This window comes from Nycticebus coucang, chromosome X (assembly GCF_027406575.1).
Source record: "Nycticebus coucang isolate mNycCou1 chromosome X, mNycCou1.pri, whole genome shotgun sequence".
Classification (NCBI taxonomy): domain Eukaryota; kingdom Metazoa; phylum Chordata; class Mammalia; order Primates; family Lorisidae; genus Nycticebus; species Nycticebus coucang.
The window spans coordinates 83,747,977-83,772,792 of NC_069804.1; the positions used below are offsets into that span (position 1 = coordinate 83,747,977).

At 46.2% G+C, this 24,816-nt stretch overlaps 1 pseudogene; it reads right to left on the reverse strand.

Moving 5' to 3' along the window:
• Positions 1–19,617: 19,617 nt before the first annotated feature.
• LOC128576878 (Y-box-binding protein 1-like) lies at positions 19,618–20,695 on the reverse strand (annotated as a pseudogene).
• Positions 20,696–24,816: the final 4,121 nt, after the last annotated feature.

The window sequence follows — 24,816 nt, forward strand, 5'->3', positions numbered from 1 at the left end:
AGTCCCACTACACCCACACTCTCTCCTACCCCTCTCACCAATTCTGCCAGTGATCTAACAGCCAGGGGTTTGTTTTGGCTCCTGCTTCCACTCCAATAGTGGGAACCCCAGATCGATTCTACCATGCCTTAGACATCTGCTAGTGCAGGAGCCAGTTCCTGTATGCTAGTCATCAGCTACCAGGTGCATCTCCACTGCACACGAGAAAACTAGGGAGGGGGAGAGGAGTTATGGACTAAAATCAACCGTGATCAATGTAGGGGAACTGGCTTCCCAGTGGCCACTTGATAGACCACAGTCAAGAGCACCAGGTCTGGCTCAGTGCCTGTAGCTCAAGCAGGTAAGGCACCAGCCACATACACCAGAGCTGGCAGGGTTCGAATCCAGCCTGGGCCTGCTAAACAACAATGACAACTGCAACAAAAAAAAAATAAACGGGCGTTGTGGTGGGTGTCTATAGTCCCAGCTACTTGGGAGGCTGAAGCAAGAGATTGCTTAAGCCCAGGAGTTGGAGGTTGTTGTGAGCTGTGATGCCACAGCACTCTACCCAGGGTAACAGCTTGAGGCTCTGTGTCAAAAAAAAAAAAAGGAGCACCAGGCCAAGGAAGCTGGTGGAAGGCCACCATACATTAGAGCTGGGCCATTCAACTTCCCAGAGGAGTTGGAAGTGGTTCTTAGAAAACCTGACTCCGTAGTCATCGAAGCCAGTAGTGAAGTTCTTTAACATGCACTGGAGGGGTGTCGGGGATTTACTTTATTGAGTTCCCACAATTGTGAACCTAATCAAAAAGAATAGAAATTGTATCAGGACAGACAATAACAGACACACTGATGACAACAATGATGAACAAATGCACCTCTGAGGCTGAGGCTCCCCATTGGTGTCGAGGTGTTTCCAGGAACCTAGGACAGGCCTACCCAGCACCAGGCAGCCCTCAGGAGTCCCTACGCCTCCTTCTTGGGCCCCTGTCATCATCCCTCTGTGCTAATCTGGCTCCCCAGGGCACTCACCAGCGCCCCTGTGGCCCTGGCATCCCAGTGACAAATTTTGTGGCCCATTGCTGGGAATGTAATGTTACTTCTTGGACATAAACTATACTCAGAAAAAGAACACTTACCTCTTGGGAGGGAGTTTTAGACCCAAAATTTTGTTGGAGTCCACTGGCATTCCTCTGGAGCCCTCAGGAATTCAGGAAATTATGGAGCCCTGGAACGTCTCAGGGGGTGCCTCCCCTATAATTCCTGTCCTCTCTGGGGGGGCCATGCAGGGAGGCCAACCCTCCAGTTGGCAAGATCTCACTGGGGATTCCAAATGTTGTACCCAACGTGAGTGGAATTATAGAGAAAACACCAGCACACTGACTTCAAATTAGGTATGGGGTCCTTTATTGGCTAGCCAACCGAGACAGATTCATATCCCAAATTCTTGGCAAAGCATAACAAAGAAAGGATTTTTTTTTTTTAAATTTTTTTTTGTAGAGGCAGAGTCTCACTTTATTTCCCTCGGTAGAGTGCCGTGGCATCACACGGCTCACAGCAACCTCCAGCTCTTGGGCTTACGTGATTCTCTTGCCTCAGCCTCCTGAGCAGCTGGGACTACAAGCACCAGCCACAACGCCCGACTATTTTTTTTTTGTTGCAGTTTGGCCAGGGCTGGGTTTGAACCCGCCACCCTCGGTATATGGGGCCAGCGCCCTACTCGCTGAGCCACAGGCGCCGCCCGGATTTTTTTTTTTTTTTTGGTTTTTGGCCGGGGCTAGGTTTGAACCTGCCACCTCCGGCATATGGGACCGGCGCCCTACTCCTTGAGCCACAGGCGCAGTCCTTTTTTTTTTTGTGGTTTTTGGCCGGGACTGGGTTTGAACCCGTCGCCTCTGGCATATGGGGCTGGTGCCCTACCCCTTTGAGCCACAGGCACCACCCTTTTTTTTTTTTTTTTTTAAGAGTCTCGTTTTGTTGCCCTGAGTAGAGTGCTAGGCTGCCACAGCTCACAGCAACCTCAAACTCTTTGGGCTTAAGCAATTCTCTCGCTTCAGCCTCCCAAGTAGCTGGGAGTACAAGCACCCACCACAACACTGGGCTATTTTTTTGTTGTAGTTGTCATTGATGTTTAGCTGGCCCAGGCTGGGTTCAAACCTGCCAGCCTCGGTGCATGTGATCGGCCCTGTGACCACTGTGCTATGGGTGCCTCCCAGAAGAGACTTTTTTCAGTAGGTGGGGGAGGAAGGTAGGTAGGATCTTTGCAAGGTTAGATTTACAGGGTTGGGGGTTGGTTAGTTACCAGGGGAACGGGATAGGAATGTGGTTTTACAAGGGTCTGCTGTGACTCTGGGCTAATCTCCAGTCTCTGTAGGATATGATTGTTGAACAGCCCATTTCTGCTAGGCCTGCTGAAGGCGGTGCTGAAGGGGAGAAGGAAAGAAAGTGCAAATTGGGGTCTGTTAGGCCTTTCAGTTTGGCAGCTCAGCAGGGTTTGAACTCCCCAGTCCTGGTGTATGTGGCCGGCACCCTAACCACTGAGGTCCCCTTTTCAAACATGTCTCCCTCCCCTGCCCCTGGGTAATAAACGTCAATCGTGGGGTGGGGGTGGGGCATTGTTCCCATGATCCAGGGAGTCAAGTGGAAGTCAGTTTCCAAGCCTTTTCCCCAAGAGGGCCACCCATCTTATATGGGGGGGGCGTGTATGGTCCATGTCCATGTCCATGTAGCTTATTGACCGTTGGTGAATCCTTTGGGGATGAGTAACAAAATGTTGCTTTGTCTTCCAAAGCCAGGTTTCAGTAAATCATCCTTAATCTGTATCTGCAACTGGATAGGTACCACAGTATTATGAAGGAGGGCTTCCACCAGAGCCAGCCTACCACGCTTGCTCCACTCATTCAGCAATCACAGTATGTCCCACATGCACTTTGTCCAGCCCTCCAAGATTATGTCAGTTCTGTAGAACACAACCCCTCTTCAAAAGGCTATTGTATCCTTCAGTGATATTGGAAGCCTGTGATTGGTGTGGTATTTTTCCATTCCACATCCATGTCTTTAGCCCATTATAGTATTGGGGTGCCCATGAAATGGGTCCCATTGTCACTTTTCACCAGCAGTGGAAGACCATAAGTAGCACAAAGCCATTCCAGGGATTGGAATGATCTAGATGACAGGCTGGGTTGGCAACCAATAGCCCTGGGGCAGTGTCACATCATCAGATGTCAATAACCATCTGACTTGGGCAATGGGCTTATATTGTCTACTTGCCAGCACATTTAGGGGACCCATCCTCACATTACCTATCTACCTGAGACTATGGGTCATCAAGGGTGCTCTTTGGAACATACCACAAATTAGTCACAAGCAGTAAGCACATCAGCATAGGTGATGGACAGATTCTAAGCCTTCATAGTGTACCACACAGTTTTCTATCCAATGTGCAGGAGACAGTGATGTAGTCATTAGGTGCCATCTTCTGAAGAATGGTATCTAGCCACCAGACTTTAGCTAGGGTGTCTGCTTTGTTATTACCCAGATGAATTAACGGAGCATGCCAAATGACTTAATAACACTGTCATCTGTTTCTGCTGTTCCAGCTCCCATAACTCTTGCCATATGGCCTGGCCCAATGACCTGTGCATAACCATCCAGTGGTTTAGGTGCCACATGTCTATTCAAAGAGTCAAACCCCTAGCCGGGCATTGTGGCGGGCGCCTGTAGTCCCAGCTACTCGGGAGGCTGAGGCAAGAGAATCGCTTAAGCCCAGGAGTTGGAGGTTGCTGTGAGCTGTGTGAGGCCACGGCAACTACCGAGGGCCATAAAGTGAGACTGTCTCTACAAAAAAAAAAAAAAAAGAGTCAAACCCTAAAGACAGCCTGGATGTCTGTATAAATCATTAGCAGCAATGGCTTATTAGCAACCACTACCATCTTGCTTATAACAGCCCATTGGCTGCTTCGTCTGGTTCCTGTGTCATGCCAAATACCTACTTTTAGCAAGTGGAAGGATATAGCCATCCACCACAGAGGCTGCCCTAGACTTGAGCCATCTGTACACCATGGTATTTCAGAAATCAGGGCATGCCCCTCCTTAAAGGGACTAATTTACGGTTCACCTTCAATTACTTGAGGATTCTGTGCCCCAGCATCTGTATAGGTCATGGGACCCAATTCTTCCAGTAGGTTGGCCCATACTGGGCTGTAGCTGAGGGCACTGAGATGCTGTAAATACTTCCCCTACTTAGCCAGGGTTGGAATCTGTGCTGTGCCAATGCATGGCCTAGTGTTCCAGTCTTGTACCCAAATAGCAATAGAGTACATGATATGGACAGTCACAGGGGCTGTGGCAGTGATACTCTACATTGCCAGGAGGGCCACTTATACAGCCGCCAGGTGTTTTCCACCAAGGGATATCATACTTCTGCCCCCTTCCACCAGAACCCTATAGGTTGCCTCAGCTGTTCCAAGCTTTGTCAAAGATCCCACCCTAAGCCCTCAGCAGTGACATACACATCTGGCTCACAGCCACCAAAGATAGGCAGCACCTATGCCATCTTAAAGGTGCATTTGGTGGAATCAAAAGCAGTCTGTGCCTCCCCCATCCAATTCTACTTAGCCTCCTTTCGAACTAGGCTATAGGGGAGCACAGCAGCTGTGTGAAGTGGGGTGTGAAAGCTCTTCAGTATCCCAACAGACCAAGAACGGTTTGTAACTGTTTTACCATGTTGGGGACAGGATAAGCTTATATATTACTTATAACAACATTAGGGAGGCCGGGTATGGTGGCTCATGCATGTAATCCCAGCACTCCTAGCACATGAGCTCATGCTCATGCCTGTAATCCCAGCACTCTGGGAGGCTGAAGTAGGTGGGTTGCCTGAGCTCATGGTTTTGAGACTAGGATGAGCAAGAGTTAGACCCGGGGGGCCAGGCATGGTGGCTCACGCCTGTAATCCCAGCACTTGGGAGGCCGAGGCGGGTGGATTGCCTGAGCTCACAGGTTTGAGACCAGCATGAGCCCAGAGCAAGACCTTGTCTCTAAAAATAGCCAGGTGTTGTGGTGGGTGACTATAGTCCCAGCTACTTGGGAGGCTGAGGCAAGAGAATAGCTTAAGCCCAGGAGTTTGAGGTTGCTGTGAGCTATGACGCTGCGGCACTCTGCTCAAGGCAAAAAAGTGAGACTGTCTCAAAAAACAAAAACAAAACTTGGGATAATTTTCTTTTTTTTTTTATTGTTGGGGATTCATTGAGGGTACAAGAAACCAGTTTACATTGATTGCATTTGTTGGGTAAAGTCCCTCTTAGGGATAATTTTCATCTTATCTAACCAGACAACCTCCAAGAATTTGACAGATAAACCAGGTCCTTGCACATAACTTGTCATTGAGTGCACAACCACATATCTTCAAGTGAGTGAGGAGAGCAGAAATGGCATTCTCTAGTTCTATAAGAGAGTCAGGGGTTAACTAATGGGAGTCATCAATATAAGGGTACACACGCTTTCCGGCTTGGCCCACCAGGCCAGGGCTGTGGCTACCAAACCATGACATACCATGGGGCTATGTAAATATCCCTGGGGGAGCACAATAAAGGTCCTTTGTGGGCCATCCCATGTAAATGCAAACTGGTCTTGGCTGCTCACAGCTATGGCAGTACAAAAGATAAGTGCCTGATTCCTGACTCAGTCAATCCATCAACTCCACCACAGAAGGCACAGTGGCATGTAATGGGGGCATACCTTTGACTCTCTGTAATCCACAGTCATCCACCATGACCTATCAGCTTTTTGCATAGGCCAAACAGGAGAGTTATACAGGCTGTGGGTCAGCCACACAATGTCTGCTTTCTTTAATTTCGTGATAGTATGTTACCTCTTTGTGGCCTCCTGGCAATTTGTACTATTTGGTATTTGCAATTCTCTGTGGCATTAGCAGCTATAATGGGGGATGGGCTTCAAGCCCCCACCCCCCATAAAACTGCCTTTATCACCTGAATCCTCAGGCAGAATTTACCTGTTGTGGTATGTAACCCAAGGGCTTGTAATACATCCACTCCAAGAATATAGTCAAGAAAGGGAGATATATACTCAATAGGTCCTTGGGGGAAGCTGCCTAATACCCAAGGGAATTTCTATGGTTTTTATTCACATGGCTTGGTCCCCATAGCCATCAATGACAATTGGTATCCCAGGAACTTTCCCAGGTTGCCATGTATCAGGAAACACTCAGCACCTGTATCTACCGATGCTAATACTCATTGGACATTGGAGGGGGACCAGTGGATTGCAAGCTCCACATAAGGCCTCCAGCCCCCATCTATCCCCTATAGATGTGTTCCTCAGCCTTGTTCCTATTCAAAACAGAATGAAGAATCCAATTCTTCCCCTGCCTTTCTCTTCCAGCAGGAAATCTTTTAGGTGAATGGCTCATATGCCTGGCCTCTTAGCCTTCTCTGGTTCTGCCTCTCCCTGAAGAGTAAGAATCTGTCATTTCAAGGGTTGGAAATACTGCTCTGGGGCGGCGCCTGTGGCTCAGTCAGCAAGGGCGCCGGCCACATACATGTAGGGTGGCGGGCTCGAACCCAGCCTGGGTCTGCTAAGCAACAATGACAAGTGCAACCAAAAAAATAGCTGGGCGTTGTGGTGGGTGCCTGTAGTCCCAGCTACTTGGGAGGCTGAGGCAAGAGAGTCACTTGAGCCCAAGAGTTTGAGGTTGCTGTGAGCTGTGATGACACAGCAGTCTACAGAGGGTGACATAGTGAGACTGTCTCAAAAAAAAAAAAAGACAACCTTCTTTCACAAACTCTTCCACAAAATACAAGAGGATGGAACAATTTCCAACTCATTCCATGAGACCAGAATTTCCCTGATAACAAAGCCAGATTAAGACATCATGGGAAGTGAAAACTACAGCCCAATGTCTCTTATGAATACAGATCCAAAAATCTTCAACAAAATACTACTACCAAACTGGGCGGCACCTGTGGCTCAGTGAGTAGGGCACTGGCCCAATATACCGAGGGTGGCAGGTTCAAACCTGGCCCCGGCCAATCTGTAACAACAATAACAAAATAGCCGAGTGTTGTGGCAGGCACCTGTAATCCCAGCTACTCGGGAGGCTGAGGCAAGAGAATCGCCAAAGCCCAAAAGCTGGAGGTTGCTGTGAGCTGTGAAGCCACAGCAATCTACTGAGGGCAACAGAGTGAGACTCTTGTCTCTTAAAAAAAATAAAATAATAATACAAATATAAACCTAATATAGTATAACAACTATTTATATAGCATTTACATGTATTAATTATTATAAGTAATTTAGAGGTGTTTTAAAGTATGTGGAAGGATATATATAGTTTATATGCATATTTGATGCTATTTTATATATGAAATTTGAGCATCCAAGGATTTTAGTACCTACAGGGGATCCTAGAACAAATTCCTTGTGGATACTGAGGGATAGCTATACTAGAACTAGAACTAACAAACCACTTTAATAAAGTTACATAATACAAAACCAGGCTCAGTGCCCATAGCACGTGTGGTTATGGCGCCAGCCACATACACCGAGGCTGGTGGGTTCGAACCCTGCCCGGGTCAGGTAAACAGCAATGATGACAACCTCAACAAAAAATAGCTGGATGTTGTGATTGGTGCCTTTTGTCCCAACTACTTGGAAGGCTGAGGTAAGAGAATCGCTTAAGCCCAAGAGTTTGAGCTGGCTGTGAGCTGTGATGCCACAGCACTCTACCAAGTGCGACACAGTAAGACTCTGTGTCAAAAGAAAAAAAAGATACAAAACCAATATACTGGCCAAGGGTGGTGGCTCTTGCCTGTAATCCTAGCACTCTGGGAGGCAGAGGCAGGTGAATTGCTTGAGCTTAGGAGTTCGAGACCAGCCTGAGCAAGAGAGACCCTGTCTCTAAAAATAGCCAGGCATTGTGGAGGGCGCCTGTAGTCCCAGCTACTCTGGAATCTGAGACAAGAGATTTGTTTGAGCCCAAGAGTTTGAGGTTGCTGTGAGCTATGACTCCACAGCAGTCTACTGAGGGCAACAAAGTGAGACTCTGTCTCTAAAAAAAAACAAAACAAACAAACCAAGAAAACCACATCAAGAAGCTGGAAAAACCCGAGGAATAGGAGAAAATCTTTGCAAAGATTATATCTGATAATGGATATGCATTCAGAATATATATATTAATAAATAAAACTCTTACAATTCATCATTAAATGACCAATAACTTGATCAAAAAGTAGGCCAAGGATTTGAATAGACATTTATCCAAAAAAGAAATATAAAGGGCCAACATACACATAAAAAGATGCTCTACAGTCGTAATTAGCCATTAGGAACATGCATACCAAAAGTGCAGTGAGATACTACTTCACATCCACTAAGCTGGCTTTAATTAAAATGACAAATTTGTCAAGAATGTGGAGAAGGGCGGTGCCTGTGGCTCAGCGGGCAGGGTGCCGGCCCCATATGCCGAGGGTGGCGGGTTCAAACCCAGCCCCGGCCAAACTGCAACAAAAAAATAGCTGGGCGTTGTGGTGGGCGCCTGTAGTCCCAGCTACTTGGGAGGCTGAGTCAAGAGAATCACCTAAGCCTAAGGATTTGGGGGTTGCTGTGAGCTGTGTGACGTCACGGCACTCTACCGAGGGTGGTAAGGTCAGACTCTGTCTCTACAAAAAAAAAAAAAAAAAAAAAAAAAAAAAGAATGTGGAGAAATTGGAACATTCATACATTGCTGGTAGAAATGTAAAATAATACAGCACCTTGGAAGAGAGTTTGGTAGTTCCTCAAAGGGGTCATCATGGAGTTACTATACTAACTAGCAGTTGCAGTACTAGGTATATACCCAAGAGAACAGATAACATGTGTTGACACAAAAATTTGTACATTAATGTTTGGGCTTTCTTGCCCACAGGCCTGGATGTGGAATGAGATAAGGATGCCTGGGCTCTCCTGTCCATACCCCGGGACAGGTGGGATGGCATAGAAGGCTCCTTATAAGCTTAGATGACCATAACTAAGTACAATGATGTTTATGTTGTAGCTGCTTGGCATGCTGCCACTTTTGTTTCCCTGGATATAAAGGTGTATAGGATCTTTCCCTTGTGTGAACTGTGGATTGCGGATGGCCCGTGGCAGAACATAAATTGTGGACTTTCCAGGCAGCCCAGATCCCCAGTCGCCAGGAGCTGGGTAAGGGGTACCTGCTGCACTGGCTTGCCCACCTTGCTCCATGCCATGAGCCGAATAAAAATGTCATATCTCTTTATTCAAACTTTATTCATATCTCTCTATCTTCAAACTCTGAGCTGAAGTTTTTCTTCTGCCTATCTGAAGTGAATCATTTGCACAACAATGTTCATAGCCGCATTATTCATAATATACAAAAGGTGGAAACCCAAATATGCATCATTTATTAAATGGATAAATATGTTGTATACTTATACAATGGAATATCACTTAGTCATAAAAAGGAATGAAGTACTTATACATGCTACAACATTCATGAATCCTGACAATGCATGAATATGCAAAATAAAAGAAGTAAGGCATAAAAAGCCACCTATTGACTTCATTTATATGAAATGTTCATAATAGCCAAATTTATTTATTTATTTATTATTATTATTTTTAGAGATAGAGTCTCTTTGTCGCCCTCAGTAGAGTGCTGTACCATCACAGCTCACAGCAACTTTCATCTCTTGGGCTTAGGTGATTCTCTTGTCCCAGCCTCCTGAGTAGCTGGTACTATAGGCGCCTGTCACAACGCCCAGCTATTTTTTTGTTGCAGTTTGGCTGGGACCACGTTTGAACTCGCTACCCTTGGTATATGGGGCTGGCGCCCTACTCACTGAGACACAGGTGCTGCCCCATCAAATTTATTTTAATATTATTATTATTATTTTTTGAGACAGAGTCTCAAGCTGTTTTCTTTTAATTCACAGACTTGTATCTTTTTTTCTGTTCTTTTTTGCAGTTTTTGGCCAGGGCTGGGTTTGAACCAGCCACCTCCGGCATATGGGGCCAGCGCCCTACACTTTGAGCCACAGGTGCTGCCCGAGTCTTGTATCTTTTTTTTTTTCTTTTTTTGCAGTTTTTGGCCGGGGCTGGGTTTGAACCCGCCATCTCCGGCATATGGGACTAGCGCCTTACTCCTTTGAGCTACAAGCGCTGCCCCAGACTTGTATCTTTTTTTTTTGAGACAGAGTCTCAAGTTGTCGCCCTGGGTAGAGTGCTCTGGCGTTACACCTCACAGCAACCTTAAACCCTTGGGTTTAAGCGATTCTCTCTTGCCTCAGTCTCCCAAGTAGCTGGGCCTAAAGGCATCCGCTCCAGCGCCCAGCTATTTTTTTTTTTTTTTTTTTTTAGAGACAGTCTCACTTTGCCCACCTCGGTAGAGTGCCAGTGGCGTCACAGCTCACAGCAACCTCCAGCTCTTGGTCTGAGGTGATTCTCTTGCCTCAGCCTTCCGAGTAGCTGGGACTAGAGGGACCTGGCAGAAGGCCCGGCTATTTTTTTGTTGCAGTTTGGCCGGGGTCGGGTTTGAACCCACCACCCTCGGTATATGGGGCCGGCACCCTACTCACTGAGCCACAGGCGCCGCCCAACCCGGCTATTTTTTTTTTGTTGCAGTTGTCATTGTAGTTTTAGCTGGCCGGGGCTGGGTTTGAACCCGCTATCCTTGGTGTATGTGGCCGGTGCCCTACCCACGTTTTTTTTTTTTTTTTTTTGAGACAGTCTCACTTTGCTGCCCTCAGTAGGGTGCTGTTCCGTCACAGCTCACAGCAACTTTAAACTATTCAGCTTGGGGCGGCGCCTGTGGCTCAAGGAGTAGGGCGCCGACCCCATATGCCAGAGGTGGCGGGTTCAAACCTAGCCCTGGCCAAAAACCGAAAAAAAAAAAAAACAAACTATTCAGCTTAAGCGGTTCTCTTGCCTCAGCCTCCCAAGTAGCTGGGACTAGAGACGCCCGCCACAACGCCCAGCATTTTGTTTTTTTTTTTAAGCAGGCCCAACCCACCAGCCCTGCCGCATGTGGCCGAGGCTCTAATCACTGAGCTACGGGCACCCTCGAACGAGAGTATTCTATTCAATTAATTCATTAATTTTTTCTCACCGTGTCGCCCTCGGTAGTGTACCGTGCCGTCACAGCTCACAGCAATCTCAAACTCTTGGGCTTACCCGATTCTCTTGCTTCAGTCTCCCAGCGAGCTGGGACTACAGGCGCCAGCAAAGACGCCTGGCTAGTTTTTCATTGTAGTTGTCATTGTTGTTTGGCAAGCCCGGGCTAGTCTCGAATCCGCCAGCTCCGGCGTATGTGGCTGACGCCTAGCCCCTGAGCTACAGGCGCCGAGCCCGAACGAGGGTATTTTTTTTTGTAGAGACAGAGTCTCACTTTACTGCCCTCAGTAGTGCCGTGGCGTCACACGGCTCACAGCAACCTCCAGCTCTTGGGCTTATGTGATTCTCTTGCCTCAGCCTCCCGAGCAGCTGGGACTACAGGCGCCCGGCTATTTTTTTGTTGTTGCAGTTTGGCCGGGGCTGGGTTTGAATCCACCACCCTCGGCATATGGGGCCGGCGCCCTACTCACTGAGCCACAGGCGCCGCCCCGAACGAGGGTATTTTAAAAGAGGTAACAAAGGTTGTGAGAGGAAGTACAACCGGTGGGGAAAACTGTGGACCACAGGGCAGCTGGGTCACGTTGCCGGCGGAGCCATTTGGGTAGTGCACCACGGCTAGGTGCGGGGCCTTTTTGACTGTAACGCCCACCCTATGCTTTATCCGTCTGTTTTCTAGGTTTGGTGGAAGACCTAAGATGGCGGTATTTGCTTGCAATTCCTGCGTGCTTACCCCGTGTCGCTGGGAGGCCAAAGGATGAATCTACTAACGAAAGTCCAAAAACGCCCCAGTTTTTGTGTTGTGGTGAGTGCTGAAACTCAAGTTGGCTAGAGAAGTGGTCATGCCTAGGGTACACAGTTCGCGGTGGTGTGGCCTGAGTGGGGAGTGGAGCCGGCCTGTGTTATATTTCTTCCTTTCCTGTCACTTCAAAATACCGAAGAATAAATTCTGACTTCCGTAATCACCTTACCTCCACTGCTGAGGCAAAGAGGTTGCTGAAGTTAGCTCAGGAGGTATATCTGAGTCGTTCTCTTGTTTTTCCTTGTCTAAATGGGTGTTTCCTTGGCTCTGGCATTCGTGTCCAATCTTCGTAGTTTTGATAAACTACCCTGTTTGTAACGTATTCATTATGAACTAGATTAAAATTGTTTTCTGTTTTATAAAATTATTTTATATTTGCTCCAAATGTGGACTTTGGGAAGTATAATAATGTTCGTTCTTGAAATATCTCGGAATTCTGTGTGTGTGTGTGTGTGTGTGTGTGTGTGCGCGCGCGCGCGCGCGCGCTCTCTGGGGGACTTGACACATTATGTAGGTTGCTAGGTTGATTACTCATTAGGAAAAGCGATTTCCCGTGTTTAAATTTCTTGGTGAAAATAAATTTATGTTAAGCATAACATACTCATTACATGGGGAGGACAGTAAAGAATGACATTTAATCTGCTTATTTCAGTTAAGAAGTGCTCATATTTCACTCGTGTTGTTGGAGAGAGTATGAATTGCTGCACACTTTTATTATTTACTTATTTTTTGAGGCAGAGTCTCACTATGTTGCTCCTGGCTAGAGTGCCCTGGCCTACGCCTAGCTCACAGCAACCTTAACTCCTGGACTTAAGTGATCCTCCTGCCTCAGCATCCCAAGTAGTTGGAACCACAAGCTTCAGTCACAACACTTGGCTAATTTTTCTACTTTTAGTAGGAATAGGTCTCAGTCTTGCGCAGACTGGTTTTGAACCCCTGAGCTCAGGAGGCCCTCCTCCTTTGGACACCCAGACTACCAGGGTTTTAGGTGTGAGCCACTGCACCCATTCTGCTGCAAAATTTTAGAAAGGTAATCTGGCAATATTTATTTATTTAAATTTCGGGTTAATATGAGGGTACAAATGATTAGGTTACAATGTTTGTGTTAGGTAAGGTCACGGGAAGTGTGCCATATATCCTTACATTGGGCCCATAAGCTGAGAGCACAATAATCTCCCTCCCTCTTCCTCCTATCCTTCCCCCAATTTGAATTAAATTGAGTTTTTCTCTTGTGTGGGCATTGAATTAGTTCATTTACTGGATTCATATTAATATTGAATACACTGGATAGTTGCTTTTCCATTCTTGTGATACTTAATGTTCTCCAACTCTATCCAGGTTATCTTTTTTTTTTTTTTTACAGCTTTTGGCCGGGGCTGGGTTTGAACCCGCCACCTCTGGCATATGGGGCTGGCGCCTTACTCCTTTGAACCATAGGCGCCGCCCCCAGGTTATCTTTTTTATGGCTTGATAGTATTCCATGGTATACATATATCACAGTTTATTAATCCTTCCATTGGTTGATGGGCACTTCGGTTGAGTCTGCATATTGGTGATTGTAAATTGAGCTGTGATAGACTAATGCAGATGTCCTTGTGATAAAATGATTTTTTTTTTCTTCTGGGTAGATATCTAGTAGTAGGATGGTGGGATTAGATGGGAGGTCTATTTTGAGTTCTGTAAGGACTCTCCATACTTCATTCCAAGGAGGCTGTGTTTGCAATCCCACCAACAGGGTAAAAGTGTTCTTATCTGTTCACACCCACACCAGCCTCTGTAGCTTTGGGACTTTGTGATGTAGACTATTCTCATTGGGGTTAGGTGATATCTCAAGGTGTTTTTTTTTTTTTTTTTTGTAGAGACAGAGTCTCACTTTATGGCCCTCGGTAGAGTGCCGTGGCCTCACACAGCTCACAGCAACCTCCAACTCCTGGGCTTAAGCGATTCTCTTGCCTCAGCCTCCCGAGTAGCTGGGACTACAGGCGCCTGCCACAACGCCTGGCTATTTTTTGGTTGCAGTTTGGCCGGGGCCGGGTTTGAACCTGCCACTCTCGGTATATGGGGCCGGCGCCTTACCGACTGAGCCACAGGCGCCGCCCTCAAGGCGTTTTTTTTTTGAGACAGAGCCTCAAGCTGTTGCCCTAGGTAGAGTGCTGTTACATCACAGCTCACAGCAACCTCCAACTCCTGAGCTTAAGCAATTCTCTCTTTTTTTTTCTTTTTCTTTTTTTTTTTTTTAGCAATTCTCTTGCTTCAGCCTCCCAAGTAGCTGGGATTACAGGAGCCCGCCACAACGCCCGGCTATTTTTTGGTTGCCGTTGTCACTGTGTTGGCAGGCTGGGCTGGATTCGAACCTACCAGCTCTGGTGTATGTGGCTGGCGCCTTAGCCTCTTGAGCTATAGGTGCAGAGCCTCAAGGTGGTTTTGATTCACATTTCTCTGATGATTAGGGACAATGAGCATTTTTTCATGTGTTTGTTGGCCATTTAATCAGTCTTCAGAGAACGTTATGGTCATGTCTCTTGCCCAGTAGATGGGATTGTTTACTCTTCTTTTATTGATAAATTTGAGTTCTCTGTAGATTCTGGTTTGTCTGCCTTCGTCAGGTTTGCACCATGCAAATATCTTTTCCCATTTTGAAGGTTGTCTGTTTGGTTTAATTGTTGTGTCCTTAGCCAAGCAGAAGCTTTTTAGCTTAAGTAAGTCCCATTTATTTATTTTTATTGTTGTTGAAGTTGTCAATGGAGGCTTCTTCATAAACTCTTTCCCCATGCCAGTATCGTGAAGAGTTTATTGTTTTGTGTCTTAGATGAAAATCTTTTTCTGGGAGGCAACTGTAGCTCAGTGGGTAGGGCGCCGGTCACATACACCGAGGCTGGCATTTTCTAACCCAGCCTGGGTCAGGTAAAACAACAATGACAACTGCAACAAAAAAAAATAGCTGGGCATTGTGGCAGGTGCCTGTAGTCCCAGCTACTTGGGAGGCTGAGGCAGGAGAATTGCTTGAGCCCAGGAGTTTGAGGTTGCTGTGAGCTGTGATGCCACAGCACTGTACCCAGGGCAACGGCTTGAGACTCTCTCAAAAATAAACAAACAAAAAGGTTTAAATATTTTTCCATCATGAGCCAATTTTTGTAAGTGGTGAAAGGTGCCTGGCCAATTTCAGTCTTTTACATGTGGTTATCCAGCTCTCCCTGCACCATTTTTTAAATAGGGATTTTTTTCCCCCCCAGTATATGCTTTTGTTTGGGGATTTATCAAAGATCAGATGCCAATAAGAGGCTGGTTTCATCTCTAGGTTTTTTGTTCTGTTCTGTATATTTATATCTCTTGCGACTGATGATATTTAGGGAAATAAATTCTGAAACCCAATAGCCTGATTTTTAATAATCCATCTTACAGATATATAAGTGCCAGTATATATGAACAAGGATTCTTGTGTAGCTTTGTTCTTGTGACAAATAACTGGAAACAACTTGTGTATCCATCAATAGGAGAATATTTGAATAAATTGTGGTACATATGTACATTAATATTATGGAGTATTTTGGCTCTTGGCCCAAAGGATGCTATGAATGATTGTTATGTGAAAAAGTAAGTTGCAGAATATTATGATTCTTTCTTTTTTTTTTTTTTTTTTTTGTAGAGACAGAGTCTCACTTTATGGCCCTCGGTAGAGTGCCGAGGCATCACACAGCTCACAGCAACCTCCAACTCCTGGGCTTAAGCGATTCTCTTGCCTCAGCCTCCCAAGTAGCTGGGCCTATAGCGCCCGCCACAACGCCCAGCTATTTTTTGGTTGCAGTTCAGCCGGCACCGGGTTTGAACCCGCCACCCTTGGTATATGGGGCCGACGCCTTACCGACTGAGCTACAGGTGCCACCCTATGATTCTTTCTTTTTTTGGTAGTGAGGGGGCAATGAGGCATGTAAGATTAACTTTTCTTTATATTTTTGGTGAGACTTTGTGTTATGAATTACTTAAGAGACATACAAACATATAAACATAATACAGTGAACCTCTGTTCTCGCTATCCAGTGTAAAAAATCAAATGTGGCTCAGTACCAGCCACATGCACGGGGGCTGGTGGGTTCCAACTTCGCCTCAGCCTGCTTAACAGACAAACAAAATCACATTTAAGTAAAAATAAAATAAAATAAAAAATCAAACATTACCATTTCAGTTTACTTTCTTTGTGTACTCATTCCTGATAGCATCTCTCTTCAGTCATCCTCAGAGGAAACCACTCTTAAACTCAGTAATTATTTTTCCCATTCATTTCTTTTTTTTCTTGGAGACAGAGTTTCACTATGTTGTTCTCAGTAGAGTGCTACAGCATCACAGCTCACAGTAACCTCAAACTCTTGGGCTTAAGCAATTCTCTTGCCTCAGCCTCCCAAGTAGCTGGGACTACAGGCGCCTGCCACAACGCCTGGATATATATATATTTTTTTATTTTTTTATTTTTATTTTTTGTAGAGACAGAGTCTCACTTTGCTGCCCTCGGTAGAGTGCCATGGCGTCACACGGCTCACAGCAACTTCCAGCTCTTGGGCTTATGTGATGCTCTTGCCTCAGCCTCCCAAGCAGCTGGGACTACAGGCGCCCGCCACAACGTCTGGCTATTTTTTTGTTGCAGTTTGGCCGGGGCTGGGTTTGAACCCGTCACCCTCGGTATATGGGGCTGGCGCCCTACTCACTGAGCCACAGGTGCCGCCCAGCCTGGATATTTTTTGGTTGTGGTTGTCATTGTTGTTTGGCAGGCCCAGGCTGGATTCGAACCTGCCAGCTCTGGGGTATGTAGCTGGCGCCTTAGCCGCTTGAGCTACAGGTGCTGAGCCAAAATATTTCTTTTTTTTGTTTTTTTTTTTTTTTTTTGTAGAGATAGAGTCTCACTTTATGGCCCTCGATAGAGTGCCGTGGCGTCACGCGGCTCACAGCAACCTCCAACTCCTGAGCTTAGGCGATTCTCCTGCCTCAGCCTCCCGAGTAACTGGGACTACAGGCGCCCGCCACAACGCCCGGCTATTTTTTTGTTGCAGTTTGGCCGGGGCTGGGTTTGAACCCGCCACCCTCGGTATATGGGGCCGGCGCCCTGCTCACTGAGCCACAGGCGCCGCCCTGGCCAAGAGTTTTTTTTTTTTGAGACAGAGCCTCAGCTATAGCCCTGGGTAGAGTGCTGTGGCGTCACAGCTTACAGCAACCTCAAACTCCTGGGCTTAAGGGATTCTCTTGCCTCAGCCTCCCAAGTAGCTGGGACTACAGGTGCCCGCCACAATGCCTGGCTGTTTTTTGGTTGTAGTTGTCATTGTTTGGCAGGCCCAAGCTGGATTCGAACCTGCTCCCTCTGGAGTATGTGGCTGGCGCTTTAGCCACTTGAGCTATAGGCGCCCCCCAAGAGTGTTTTTTTGAGACAGAGTCTCGCTATGTTGCCCTTGCAATAGTGCCATGGCATCATAGCTCACAGCAACCTCAAACTGCTGGGCCTAAGAGATTCTCCTGCCTCAGCCTCCCAAGCAGCTGGGACCACAGGCACCCGTCACAAGGCCTGGCTATTTTTTTGTTGCAGATGTCATTGTTTAGCTGCCTTGGGCCGGGTTTATTCCAACATGCCAGCCTTGGTGTATATGGCTGGTGCCATAACCACTATGCCACGGGCGCCAAACCCTGGGTATTTTTTTTGTTGCAGTTGTCGTTGTTTTAGCTGGTCCCGGCCGTGTTTGAAACCACCAGCCTTGGTGTATGTGGCCACTGCCCTACCCACTGAGCTATGGGCACTGCCTTGTCCATGAGTTTGTTGTAGATGGCCTCTCAGTTTAAGAAATGTCTCATCTATGCCTATTTTCTTTCTTTTCTTTTTTTTTTTTTGAGACAGTATCTCACTATTTTGCCTGTAGTAGAGTGCCAGTGTCACAGCCTCAAACTCTTGGACTTAAGTGATTCTCTTGCCTCACCCTCCCGCGTAGCTGGGACTACAGGTATGCCTATTTTCTTAAGTACTCTTATGAGAAAAGGACGCTGAATTTATTTTTTATTTTTTTTTTTATAGACAGAGTCTCACTGTACCACCCTCGGGTAGAGTGCCGTGGTGTCACAAGGCTCATAGCAACCTCTTAACTCTTGGGCTTACGCGATTCTCTTGCCTCAGCCTCCCGAGCAGCTGGGACTACAGGTGCCCGCCACAACGCCCGGCTATTTTTTTGTTGCAGTTTGGCCGGGGCTAGGTTTGAACCCGCCACCCTCGGCATATGGGGCCGGCACCCTACTCACTGAGCCACAGGCGCCGCCCTGAACTTTTTTTTTTTAAATTAATTTTATTATTGAATAAGCCCAGACAACAAGTGTTCTTCCATTTAGATTCTTTTTTTGCAGTTTTTGGCCGGGGCCAGGGCTGGGTTTGAACCTGCCACCTCTGGCATATGGAGCCGGTGCCCTACTCCTTTGAGCCACAGGTGCCGCCCCCAAGGATGCTGAATTTTGTCAAATGTTTTTTCTGCGTTTATTGAGAGGATGTTGGCAGTTTGTGTTTTTGCTTGTATTTATGTGTGTTGAATTATATTTTTGTATTTGCATATTTTGAACCATCTTTGCATGCCTGAGATAAAGCATACTTGATTGCGATGTATAATTTTTTGAATGTTTAGGTGTATTCTGTTTGCTAGGATTTTATTGGATATTTTTGTGTTGATATTCATTAATGATATTGGTATGTTGTGTTCCTGTTTTTATTTTGTCTTTTCATGATCTTTTTTTTTTTTTTTTTTTTGAGACAGAGTCTCACTATGTTGCCCCTTGGTAGAGTGCTATGGCGTCACAGCTCACAGCAACCTGAAACTATTGGGTTTAAGTAATTCTCTTGCCTCAGCCTCCTGAGTAGCTGGGACTACAGATGCCCGCCACAACGCCCAGCTATTTTTTTGTTGTTGTTGCAGTTTGGCTGGGGCTGGGTTTGAACCTGCTACCCTCAGTATATGGGGCTGGCGCCCTACTCACTGATCCGCAGGCAACGCCCGGCTTTTCATTTTTCTTTTTTTTTTTTGTAGAGACAGAGTCTCACTTTATCGCCCTCGGTAGAGTGCCATGGCATCACACAGCTCACAGCAAGTTCCAACTCCTGGGCTGAAGCGATTGTCTTGCCTCAGCCTCCTGGGTAGCTGGGCCTACAGGCGCCCACCACAACGCCCAGCTACTTTTTGGTTTGCAGTTCAGCCAGGGCTGGGTTTGAACCCGCCACCCTCGGTATGTGGGGCCTGCGCCTTACCGACTGAGCCACAGGTGCCGCCCCTCGGCTTTTCATTTTTCAAAGATTTTTTTTTTTTTTTCATTATTTAAGACCTTTATTAACAGGTGCTTGCAGTTTGTTGACTTTTTTGAAAAAAAAAAAAATCAAGTTGTAAACTTTTATTACAAATTAAAAATGAAGTTCTTAAAAATCTCAACTTTAGGGTGGCGTCTGTGGCTCAAAGGGATAGGGCGCCAGTCCCATATGCTGGAGGTGGTGGGTTCAAACCCAGCCTCGGCCAAAAAGCACAAAAAAAAAAAAAAATCTCAACTTGACCAGATATGAAACAATTTAAAAACCTTTAAAGGCGTTATTGAGAAAAACCAAGCTTTTTTTAAAAAACATGTTTGTTATTACCAAAAAAGACTTTAGGTAAAAATAATAAAACCCCCATGCTGCATACATAATGCAGATAGTTCTAGTTATCTGGTCAACAGGCAAAAAGCAAGCACTTAAGGTTTTCAGCTCCAATCTTTTGCTCATTTCTTATTGCTGGAATTTCATATTCGTTTTTTCTTGTTGGATGACTAAACCGGATGATGGTAGAGATGGTAAGTTGGCATTTATCTCCCCCCTCCAGCCTCAGGAGCGACAAATTCTCAGCTGGTGGATCGGCTGCTTTTGTTTCTTTGCCATCTTGTGGTTTAGGGTTTTCTGGGTGTCTGCGTCGGTAATTGAAGTTGCGACGGTACCGACGTTGAGGAGGCTGCTGACCTTGGTTCTCATCCCCTTGATTCTCTTTATCTTCTTCATTGCCGTCCTCTCTGGGCTGTCTTTGGTAAGGAGGGCCCCTGCGGAATCGTGGTCTATAATCCCGATACGTATTCTGTCTTACTGGTCTACCTCGTTCTCCTGCACCCTGGTTGTCAGCACCCTCCATCACTTCTCCCTGCACAGGAGGGTTGGAATACTGTGGTCGACGCCCATAGGGTCTCCGCGTGTGGTAGGGCCGGCGTTGTTGGGCCTGGCCTTCAGGAGCACTCTCCGATCCCTTGTTCTTTCCCCCCACTATCACTATTCTGGTAATTCTGCTGGTAATAGCGTGGAGGACCCATGCGATGTGGATAGCGCCTGTAATGGTTACGGTCTGCTGCATATTTACTGCCTTGAACTGAAATTCCACCAGGGCCTGTAACATTTGCTGCCTCTGCACCCTTTTCTCCTTCAACAACATCAAACTCCACAGTCTCTCCATCTCCTACACTGCATAGGTACTTCCTGGGGTTATTCTTTATGGCAGTCTGCTGTACAAATGCATCTTCCTTGGTGTCGTTACTGTTGATGAAACCATATCCGTTTCTCACATTGAACCATTTTACTATTCCTAAAACCTTCATTGTGATGACTTTCTTGTCCCCGCTGGCAGGCGCCGCCCAAGTGAGGACGCCTGGGCTACGGCTCCCTGTGCTGCTGCCCATAGTGCCAGGCTTGGTGTCGGCAGCACTGAGGGCGGGGGCGGCGGGCGGCTGCTGGGTCTCGGCCTCGCTGCTCATGGTTGCGGTGATGGTGATGGTGATGGTGATGGTGATGGTGATTGGGGCCGGCTGCGGCAGCTGCGGCTCCTGCGGCTCCTGCTGATGTGTGATGGTAACTAGGCCAGTGGCGGCGGTGGGGCTGCTCAGGACTCTCTGGGGTCTGCTCTCTGCTCCTGCTACCCATCGAACTGTTTCAAAGATTTTTTTATTGTTGCATTTTCCATTCCTGATATTGATTTGTTCAAAATTTTAAATACTTTGTGGTCGAGTTTAAGGAGGTGATGTGATTCCAGGTATTGGTCCATTTCTTTCTTTCTTTTTTTTTGCGAGACAGAATCTCACTTTTATTGCCCCCAGTAAGAGTGCCATGTTGTCATAGCTCACAGCAACCTCAGACTCCTGGGCTGAAGCAATTCTCTTGCCTCAGCCTTCCCAGTAGTTGGAATTACAGGTGCATGTCACAGTGTCCAGCTATTTTTAGAGGTGGAGTCTCACTCTAGTTCCGGATGGTCTTGAACTTGAGTGTTCAGATGATAATCCTGCCTCAGCTTCCCAGAGTGCTAATATTACAGGTGTGAGCCACTGTGCCAGCCCTGGTATTGGTGCCATTTCTTCCACATTGTCAAATTTCTGGGCATAGACTTTTTTGTAGTAATCAGAGCTGATCTTTTGTATCTTGGTGGCATCTGTTATTTCTCGTCTTTTGTTTCTAATTGAGATTATTTGACATCTTTTCTGTTTGCAGTTAATCTAGCTGAAAGGTTTATTGATGTTTATCTTTTCTTTTTTTGAGACAGAGTCTCACTTTGTCACCCTTGGTAGAGAGTGCCGTAGCGTCATAGCTCACAGTGTCATAGCTCACAGCAACCTCAAACTCCTGGGCTTGGACAATTCTATTGCCTCAACCTCCCAAGCAGCTGGGACTACAGGCGCCTGCCACAACACCTGGCAACTTTTTGTTGTAGTTGTCATTGTTGTTTGGTAGGCCCCCTTGAGCTACATCTTGGAGCCAATGTTTATCTTTTCTTTCGAAGTACCCACTTTTTATTTTGTTAATTTTCTGAATAATTCTTTTGTTTTCAATTTCATTTATTTCAGTTCTAATTTTGGTTGTTTCTTTTCTTATGCTAGGTTTGGGATTGGCTTTCTCTCTCTTTTCTAGTTCCTTGAGATGATTCATTAGCTTGTTGATGTGCATGTGGTTTTACTGTGTTTTGGATGTGGGCATCTAATGTGATAAATTTCCCTCTTAGGACAGCTTTGCAGTACCCCACTGTTGTTTGTTTGTTTTTTTTGTAGCGACGGAGTCTCACATTATCGCCTTTGGTAGAGTGCCGCGGCATCACACAGCTCACAGTAACCTCCAACTCCTGAGTTTAGGCGATTCTCTTGCCTCTGGGACTACAGGCGCCAGCCCCAGTGCCCGGCTATTTTTTTGTTGCAGTTCGGTCGAGGCTTGAGTTTGAACCCACCACCCTGGGTATATGGGGCCGGCTCCTTACCCACTGAGCCACAGGTGCTGCTCATCCCACTGGTCCCATCTCACTGGTTTTGATTGCTTGTGGCTTTATTGTCCTTTTGTTTAACAAATCTAATGGTTTCTTTATCTTTTCCTTGACCCAGCTGTCAAAGATGGACATTATATATTTGTCAAAGAAACACTATGATAAGAAGACATTCAATTCTATATGTCCATCTTTATCTTTATTTTTTTTTTTAGATCAGTGGTTCTCAAAAAAAAAAAGGAGGGTGGTGCCTGTGGTTCAAAGGGGTAGGGTGCCGACCACATATGCCAGAGTGGCGGATTCAAACCCAGTCCCGGCCAAAAACTGCAAAAAAAAAAAAAAAAAACAAAAAACGGTAGATCAGTGGTTCTCAACCTTCCTAATGCCGCGATATATTTTCTTTGTTACAAAGGGGTCATGACTCACAGGTTGAGAACTGGTGCTTTAGATCCATTTGTATCCGTAAATAAGATTGTGACCCCCCTTCTTTCTTCTGATTTTCATTTGTCTGCAGTATTATTTTCTATTTCTTCACCCTTAGTCTTATTTTGTCCTGAAGAAGTTAGATGTGTTTCCTGAAGACAACATATGGTTTGCTTGTCCTTTTCAATTTTTTTTTTTTTGAGACAGAGCCTCAAGCTGTCGCCCTGGGTAGAGTGCTGTGGCATCACAGCTCACAGTAACCTCCAACTCCTGGGCTCAAGCCAGTCTCCTGCCTCCACCTCCCAAGTAGCTGAGACTACAGGCGCCTGCCGCAACGTCCAGCTATTTTTTGGTTGCAGCCGTCATTGTTGTTTGGTGGGCCTGGGCTGGATTCAAACCCGCCAGTTCAGGTGTATGTGGCTGATGCCTTAGCTGCTCGAGCCACAGGTGCCAAGCCCGGCTTGTCTTTTTCAAAAATATCCACCCTCCCACCTCTTCAATGGGGAATTCAAGCTATTCACATTTATTGAAAGAATTGAGAAATATAGTATAATTCTGTCTGTCTTGTTTGATGGAGTTCTGTTGTCCAGTTTTATCACTTGGGCAGTTGTGGAAGCTAGGTTTTGACTTTTTTTTTTTTTTTGAGACAGAGTCTCAAGCTGTCACCCTGGGTAGAGTGCTGTGGTGTCACAGCTCACAGCAACCTCCAACTCTTGGGCTTAAGCGATTCTCTTGCCTCAGCTTCCCAAGTAGCTAGGACTACAGGTGCCTGTCAGAACACCCAGCTATTTCTTTTGTTGTAGTTGTCATTGTTGTTTGGCAGGCCCGGCTGGATTCAAACCGCCAGCTCCAGTGTATGTGGCTGGCTCCCTAGCCGCTGAGCTTCACATGCTGAGCCGACTTTTCATTTTTGGGTGTCTTTACTTGTGGTCCATTGTGACAGTCTGTGTGGCTTGAATATTTCCTGAAGGGCTGGTCTCATAGTGGAAATTTTTTTCAGTGATTACTTGTCAGTAAAAGATTTGATTTGTGCATGCCGTATGAAACGTAGTTTGGCAGGATATAGAATCCTGGCTGCAACTTGTTTTGTTTAGTAAGTCGGAAGTAAAGTACAATCTTTTCTGGCTTGTAAAGTTTCAGCTGAAAAATCTGCTGTTACACTGGTGGATCTGCCCCTGTGGGTCAATTGTTACTGACTCCTGGCTGCTTGCAGAATTTCGTCTTTCATTTTGACCATGGCAGGTTCATTATGATGTGTCTAGAAGATGCTCTGTATTGAGACGAATGGGGTTTTGATATCCATCTAAAAGGAGTTTGTCTGAATCTTTGGTGATTCTGGGAAATTTTCAATTATGATATCTTCCAATAGGGCTTCCATACCTTTGGGTTATTCTTCTTCTTCAGGGATACCTATAATTCATATGTTTATGCACTTTGTTAAGTCTGATAATTCTCTAAGAGATTGCTCTGCTTTTTTTTTTTTTTTTGTAGAGACAGAGTCTCACTTTATGGCCCTCGGTAGAGTGCCGTGGCCCCACACAGCTCACAGCAACCTCCAACTCCTGGGCTTAAGCGATTCTCTTGCCTCAGCCTCCCGAGTAGCTGGGACTACAGGCGCCTGCCACAACGCCCGGCTATTTTTTGGTTGCAGTTTGGCTGGGGCCTGGTTTGAACCCATAACCCTCAGTATATGGGGCCCGCGCCTTACCGACTGAGCCACAGGCGCCGCCCGAGATTGCTCTGCTTTTATTCTTTTCTTTTTCTGCCTATTTAAATGTCTGAGTTAGCTCAATAGCCTTGTTTTATAGCTCTGAGATTCTTTATTCTCCATGGTTTAATCTGTTATTGATAACTTTCTCCTGCATCTTTATGCTCCCTGCATGAATCCTTAAGTTCTTTTTTTTTTCTTGCAGTTTTTGGCCAGGGCTGGGTTTGAACCCGCCACCTCCGGCATATAGGGCTGGTGCCCTACTCCTTTGAGCCACAGGTGCCGCCCCAGTCCTTGAGTTCTTTAAGTTCCAGTATATCCTTTCTGATTTTATCATGTCTTTCATTGATGATTTGGATCTATTTTTTTATGTCCTTTTGGTGGTTTTCCACTATCCCTTCAGTTTCCTTCATTGTTTTTGCCATGCATACCCTGAATTTCCTTTTTGTCATTTTCAGAATTTCTTTATAGGTGGGATCTTCTCTGGTAGCTGCTTCGTGATTCCTTGGGGGAGGTTG